The sequence below is a fragment of the Adiantum capillus-veneris genome, chromosome 7 (genome assembly GCF_014529385.1).
Source record: "Adiantum capillus-veneris isolate H3 chromosome 7, ASM1452938v2, whole genome shotgun sequence".
Lineage (NCBI taxonomy): Eukaryota > Viridiplantae > Streptophyta > Polypodiopsida > Polypodiales > Pteridaceae > Adiantum > Adiantum capillus-veneris.
The window spans coordinates 73,081,234-73,089,583 of NC_140937.1; positions in this window are offsets into that span (position 1 = coordinate 73,081,234).

Consider the following 8,350-nt stretch of genomic DNA (forward strand, 5'->3'; position numbering starts at 1 on the left):
TCTGTCTTTTGATGAAGCACAGAATTTAGAAAATTGGATGGCTGCCATGCAATCAGAATATGATGCACTTATAGAAAATGACACATGGACTTTATGTGATTTGCCTCCTGGCAAAAATGCCATTGGTACGAAGTGGGTTTACAAGTTGAAACGCAAGCCGGATGGTGAGATCGATCGCCATAAGGCTCAACTTGTTGCAAAGGGTTATGCACAGCAAAAAGGCATAGATTATGAAGAGACTTTTTCTTCCACTTGTCGTATGACTACTATGTGTTTTCTATGTGCATTGGCAGCTCATTTTGGTTGGGATGTACATCAATCAGACATTGTTACTGCTCTCTTGAATGGTGACATATTTGAGGAAGTTTATGTAACGCAGCCTCGCGGTTTTGTCATAAAAGGACAAGAGGAAAAAGTGTGCAAATGTAAGAAGGCTTTGTATGGGTTGAAGCAATCTCCTCGTGCTTGGTATGAGAAAGCTGACACTCATTTGGTCAAACGAGGCTTTCGTAACAGTCCAACAGAAAGCACATTGCATGTAAAGCGTGAGGATGATGTACTTCTCATTGTGGTTCTTTATGTCGATGATTTGCTGATCACTGGACCAAATGAGAGACATATTGCTGAATTTAAGGCTGATTTGAATGCTACTTTCAAGATGAAAGATTTGGGGCTGTTGCATCATTATTTGGGTCTACAGTTTAAGCAGTGTGATGGTGGTATTGCCTTGTGTCAGAAAAGTTACATAGAGACATTGCTATGTAAGTTTAGACTTGAGGATTGCAAACCTATTTCCACTCCCATGGGAACAGGTTTGAAGTTGAGTCTACATGATGATGGCGATCCTGCTGATGTCACTCTTTACCAAACTGTTGTTGGCTGCCTCATTTATGTATGCAACACGAGGCCAGATATTCAGTTTGTAGTCTCACAGGTCAGCAGATTTATGCATAGCCCAGGGTCTAATCATTGGCAAGCTGTCAAGAGGATTTTCCGCTACCTTAGTAGCACTTTACATCTTGGCTTGTTTTATCCCAAGGGGGGATCATTGCCGCCAGACTTCCATGCTTTTTCGGACTCAGATGGGCTGGTTGTTTTGACACGCTAGTGTCCACAAGTGGTTTTTGTTTCATGCTTGGCAGTTCATGTATATCATGGTTGAGCAAGAAGCAACCTACTGTGGCCACTTCGAGTTGTGAGGCTGAGTAGTACAGGGCAGTCTTCATAGCTACAGTTGAGTGTGTATGGGTCAGACGCCTTATGGCTGATTTGGGTGTTGGATAGGACACTGCCAACACTATCTACACTGACGGTTAGAGCGCATTGGCAGTTGCGAGGAACCTAGATCAGCTTGGCTTATGCGCCAACACAGGACAACCTTGTAGATCTTTTCACAAAGGCATTGTCTCGTGAGAAGCTTGAAGCTTTCCGCAAAGTTTTGGGCTTACTCCCCTTTGTGGACTGATCATGTCCTCAGGGCATGGCACTTCCCTTTACTCATGTGCCAGCTCTCATTCACCGCATCACTCCAGGGGGGATTTGTTACCATATACATGTGGTAGTGATGTGTGTGAACACACTAGGACCGCTGGGGCATTTTTTCCCTCTTTAGGAGGTTTTTTCCCCCGTGCATTGTATATACGCCCATCACTCTAGGGCTATCTTTCTTTCCATTGCACAGTAAGTTATACACTCTCTATTGTGTGCCTTGAGCTTCCTTCATCTTCTCCAAGTTGTGTGTCTTTCTTTGCAGCCCTAATTCCAACAAGCTTACCCACTAGTACTTTTAAAGCATACCCTCCAGTCGGACTCAACGGTGGACAGTCTTCTGGTGCTATTTCTAGCCGTAGACCTGAAATTTGTAACTTCACATAAAGAACTCACAATTGATACTTTTGGATAGAGCAATGTTCTGAAATTCCACCTTGGATTCTACTTACCCTACTCCTAGGTTCTACTACAATGGGTTTCAAGCCCCATGGACGCGTTGTGGCCGAGCACCCACCCGTTTACTTTTTTTTTTGGGTTGAAGAATAGGGAGAAGAGGGAAATACTCTCTAATGCTCCATCCCCTTCCCCTTCTCTCCATACCTCTCTTGCACTCCATAGCCATTTCCCACAAGTGGTATCAGAGCTCAGGTATCTCGACTCCAATCCCCGGCATCTCCCACCCCCCTACTGTGTGTCCTCCCAGCAGTCAAGCAAGGGATTCGAAGCTTGGTAGCTCTGCAAAGACACGATCTTGAGCACAGCATGAGAATCGGGAAACTTGGGGGATTATGCAAAGAATTTGAAGTCGGAGGCTTAAGCTTGCAAGGGAATCGAAAGAAATCGAAGGCATTTGGGAGATCGAGCCATTGAGCAAGGGAAATAGTGCAACGGGAAGTAGGTCTCTCACAAAAAATGCATCAAGGCCTTGAAATCGGACAGTGTAGGCATCAAGCTCGGAGGAGCCCAGGAGGTTGAAGGCATTCATAGCGAGCCTCGAAATCTTTGTACATGAATGGTGAGCATAGAAAGCATTGTCGATTTTGAAATCGAGTATTGAGAGAAGCCAAGTAGGATTTTGCAAACAAACATCGCCACACATAGAAGATTGAGAGTGAGTGAGAGAGAGTGTCAAGCACAAAGTGTTGCATCCTCATCTTGCATACACACCCAGTCCCTCTCTCATCAAAGCCTGCAGTTTTTGTTAGTTTGGCCAGCACAATTTAATTTTTTTTTTTAGTTTGACTTAACACACCCATGGTGTGTGATGGGGCTCATTCCCACCAACCCCCCCGACTACCTGCCCCCTCCCCCACCCCCCCCCCCCCCCCCCCAACCCCCTCGCTCCATTGTAGCCCTCAACAAACCCCGAGATTGAGAGTTAGAGAGAGAGTAACAATGAGTAAGAGAGAGAGAGAGAGAGAGAGCGTGAGGGAGCAAAGTTGTGAGAGAGCGAGCAGGTTTTTGATGACACTCTTAACGGCCTCTAGATCGACGACTCGCTGCACCGCAACGACACCGACATCAGCGAGAGCGGATCGACTAGCTTTTGGAAAGTCCTTGACATCACATCAATCTCAACACTGACTTGGAAATTTCTTGATTTTCTCGGCTTTCCTCAATGGACACATCAATTTCTCTATCATCCTTGCGAGTCGGCACCGACACCTCTCTTTACAGGCAGATTTTGACATAAGACCCAACGCCAGTCTTTGTGCTTGCGACGTGCACGTGTGAGGTGTCTCTACCACAATGGAGTGACATCTCGCATCGACAGCGACCACACCGATCACGCTCTACGGTATTTTTTCCAAGCACCTTGGCTATTCGACTAGAGCATTTACGTTTGACGGAGGAAATCGGCACAATCGACACCAACACATAGGTTATAGGGGGGTTTTGAGCCCGTTTACAGACAGATTCTCCAGGTTTTTAGACGCTTATAGGCATAGCACTTTCACAGCAATTTTGGCAGTCATTTCAACAGCAGTTTCTCTGCGGACAAATGCGTTGACAGATGCATGTTTACCATTAGGAAAAACTTGGACTCTCAAAGAGGCCCTATAAGGAGGTTTGATTTTGCCTTTCTTGTCCAAAGTGGGCAACCCGGTGAAGTACATAAAATCTTTGTCATAAACCTATCAACCAACATATCATTAGAAAGATCTTACAAAGTTCTCTCCCAAAGATCCCACAAAGTTATCAAATCAAATTCTAAATCCCCAAACTTTGACAAATTTGGAGTTGATTTGTAGAAGTTATAGCCTCCCCACTGAAGTTGAAATGTGGGAAGAGATTCCATTTATAAGAAGGAGAATACCATATTAGTGAATCTGGGAATTTCTCAATTTTCACTTTCAAATGAGCTTAAGATTTGACCACATTGCCAAATCTTAGCCAAAGTTTTGAGAGTATGGCTTGAAAGAGCTTTTTAAGTACTACCTTGTAAGAGGGTTTGGTCTTAAAACATAGTTCAAGATTTGTCCATATGGCCAAATATTTAAGATATTGGTGATTTCCAAATTGGATCTAAAGTCTCAAACCCTCTAATATATTGTTGGAGAGTTGTCACATCAAAAAATGGAATCTTCTAGAATATAAAGAATCTGATGGCATGTTATATATCAATGGATAGATCTCGATGAGTACATTCTAAAACCAAAAGGTTCGACAAGTTTTGATTTCATTTGTAAAAAATTTGTTGTGTGTCCATTCTGAACAAGAGGGAGAAAGTCAAAGTCCTTATAGGGCCCATTTGAGAGTCCAAATTTCCCTAATGTTTAGCACAACATAGTGCTATTGAGCTCTTTTGAGAGCAGATATCCCCGCAGGGATCACTTTTACTGCGTGCAGCAGTCTTTGGCACCTATTTGAGCGCAGTCACTCATGTACGTTGAGTTGCAAACACTTCCCATTGTACTTCATGTAGAGCCATTTATTGGCTATTTTGGCAGTTTTCCCAATCGTTTCTGAGACTTGGACCGGAAGATCCCTTTTTGAGATTGTGGCTAGTTTTATTGTGTCTGGTTTAGCCTTTGGTCGATCGATAGCGTGAGGTTTTCTTAAGCTGGGATATTCTTGAATGTTGAGATACCTTCAGTGATACAGGTAGTTAGAGTTCCCCTCTTACGGTACCCTCGCCATAGGATATGTATCTGGGAAGTTTCTTGTCCTTTTGACATCGAGTTGGCGGTCACACAGCAATGGTTTTGAGTAGTTCATGCCTAGTGATTTTTTTGAGTAGTTTATGTGTTACTTTTGGTTTGTGGGTTTGAGAGTTAGCTCCACGTATAGAGGAGACTTTGATGGATTTTTCTTGCGAATTTGTTTTATGCGTTCTTGGCACTTCTAGTTGTTCTTTCACGGTGATTTTACTACTTTTGGTTTGAGTTTTTGCTCTTATTCTAGGAAAAAGTCTGCTAAAATTATCCCGGGTAATTTTTCATAAAGTTTTTGGCTACATTCTCTTAATCATGGCTACGAGTAGTGCTTCCGAAAGAGAAGAGTACTACATCAAAAAGTTTGATGGGTCAAACTTTGTCATTTGGCAGCAGCAAATGTAATATGTTTTGATCAACAAAGGCTTGGTAGTAGCCTTGCGTGCAAGAAGAGAGAATGCGTACACTAATGATGAGTGGGATGACTTGAATGAGAGTGCTATGGCGACCATTCGCCTACACCTTGGTGAATCCATTTACTTTACCATAATGGATAAGACCAATGCCAAAGATTTGTGGGATGCTCTATGTCAGGCTTGGGATGGCAACAACGCCTTGAACAAGGTTTTCTTGATGAATAAATTGATGTGCATGAACATGAAAGAAGGTAGTAATATCAATTTTCACTTGAACAAGTTCAACAACGTGTATTCACAGCTTACTTCAAAAGGTCTCAATTTTGATGATGAAATGAAGGCCATTTTCTTGCTATGTTCGCTACCATCGTCATGGGATACCATCAACACAGCCATAAGCAATTTTTCACCTAATGGAAAGCTAGTTTTTAGTGATGTTTCTTGTGCATTGCTCACTGAGGAGATTCGACATCAATCTCTTTATGCGAGTGGACACGGTGATGCATGTGTGGCTAGTGGAAATCGTGACAAGAAAAGGTAGCGTGGTCATAGACGCAGTCACAAGATCGCAGGCAAAGTTGTAGCAAGAATCATGGCAAAGACATGAGAAATGACGAGCATTACTACTGCCATAAAAAGGGACACTTGAAGAAAGATTGTCGTTTAATGTAGAGTGATAAGGGCAAAGACAAAGTGAAGTGTGACAAACATAAAAGTAACATGAAAATTGAAGAAATCAATGTGGCTGAGTATCCAGTCATTGAGACAGTTTCTGACATGCCAAATGATGTGTTGATTTTACATTGAATTTGAGTCATGATGCATTGTTAGATCTTGATGAGTGTTATGTGTAGAATTAGATTGTGGACTCAAGTGCTAACTTTCACATGACTCCTCACAAGGAGTGGTTTTCTACATACACTACCACACATGGTACAGTGAAGCTAGGCAATTCTTATGATATATGCAGTGTGGGCAACATCAAGTTTTCTATGCGTAATGGCACTGAGTTTATATTGCATAATGTTAGACATGTATCCAAAATTGACAAAGAGTTTGATGTCAGTTGGACAATTGGATGATTTGGGTTACACTACCATATTTGCTCATGGTTCTTGTCTTATCGAGAAGGGAAATCTAGTCATGCTTAAAGGCCAGAAGTATGACTCATAGTACTCACTTTATGTCTCTTTCGTGAAAGAGAATTCTATTTGTGTAGCCGAGTTGCCATCTACAGAGTTGTGGCATAGCCGGCTAGGACATATGAGTCAAGAGGGAATGAAAGTCTTGCAGCGTTCTGGTTATATCCCTGTGTTAGATTACTCTAACTTCTCTTTATGTGAGCATTGCATCTATGACAAACAGACTAGGTTGACATCAACACCTTTGGACAAGGAGTTAGGGAGTCCTCTAGATCTCGTTCATAGCGACTTGTGTGGACCTATGCCAATCAAGTCTCTAGGGGGAGTGTTATACTTCCTGACATTCATATATGACTCTACTAGAAAGGTGTGGGTTTATCTCTTGAAGCAAAAGAGCAACGTTTTTGGTGTCTTTCAGAAGTTCTTAGCATTAGTAAAGAACCAATCGAGTAAAAAGCTTAAAGCTTTGTGCAGTAAAAATGGAGGCGAGTATATCTCCTTTGAGTTCAAAGGACTTTTGCAATAAAAGTGGCATTAGAAAACCATTTACCACACCTTGCACACCCACTCAAAACCGTGTGGCTGAGAGAATGAATAGAACCATTCAAGCCTATCTAAGGGTGCTCGAGGGATCGCTCCAAGACCTGTATCACCGAAAGGATCTCAACATTCGAGAATCCCCCAACTCAATAAAACCTCACTCGACCCTCAACAAAGGCTGCAGTAAATCTGACAGTACATAGACTTCCCACAGAGTCATACATCCACAAACTTCCCACTGTATGCTGTAACCGTTGCGGCGGTTGTTTGCTGCGTGACTCACAGCCAGCAAACCCTCAACAAACATACATCATCTTTGACAATGCATCCCATGTGGAAGTACCTGCAATGTCAGGATGAAATCTGGAATATCAAGCAGCAAACACAAGCTACCTGATGAACTAGTGGATGTCGCCTACAGACTGTGTGTAGATGCGCCCGTGTCTTATGTGACACACCTCCAAGAACTGTGAGCCGTCCTTCGATGTGTAGACAACCACAAATCAACACTCTGGGAGTGTCGATATCCTCAGCACCTGCAGTCGTAGGCCGAAAACCCCAAATTTGCAGAGTCGGATCTGCACCCGCCGAGACCACGTATTCGAAAATGGCCTGCGCAGACCTTTGTCGAAGCCGAACGGTTGCCGAGATGACCTCAGAATGAAATTCTGAGAACACCGAGCCCTTCGAGTCATCCCACAAGATTTGGGACCGTGTCTTCGCCTATCGAATTTCACTCAAATCTGAGCTAGTGACTCTAGCCTCCTGCAGTGCTGCCCCGAGCCTCGATGTGAGCTCTGATACCAGTTGAAGGAGTACGAGCGGAAGTGCGACGCGAGAGAGAGAGTGCGAGAAGAAGAGCACGAAGATATGGTGAACTCGCTCTACTGTAATGTGTAGAGCATAGTGAGTTCTTATTAAGTTTTTACAAAAGAATATGTGTACATACCTGGCGGCCCGCCCACTTACCTGGGCGACCACATTGGGCTTTATACCCCAACACCCTCATCATTTTGATTTTGTACGTGGATGATATGCACATAGTCGGGAAGTCAAAAGATGAGATTATACTTCTCAAGGATGCCTTAAGCAAGAGTTTGCTATGAAAGATTTGGGTGATGCACATCACTTTCTTGGTATGCGTATCAAGAGAGATAGCAAATGTGATGTACTTGAACTTTTGCAGGAAGAGTATATTCACAAGGTCTTGCAACGTTATAATATGCAAGGGGGGAAAGCATTGAGTACCCCTATGGCTGCATACAAAAAACTTAGCAATCGTGATTGTCCCAAATCGGATGCTGAAAAGGCAGAGATGGAAAAAGTGACATATTCTTGGGTAGTAGACAGTCTCATGTTTGCCATGGTTAGCACACGGCAAGACATTGCATATGCAGTGGGAGTACATCTTGAGATACATCAAGGGCTCAGTTGGCAAGTGCTTACGCTTTGGGAACAGTGATGCATCCATAGTTGGATACAATGATTTGGATTATGCGGGTTATGTGGACACTAGGCGATCCACATCTGGTTATTTTCTTGTTCGCTAGAGCGGTGGTTTCTTATAGATCATGTATCCAGAATGCACTTTGTCTTCCACCATTGA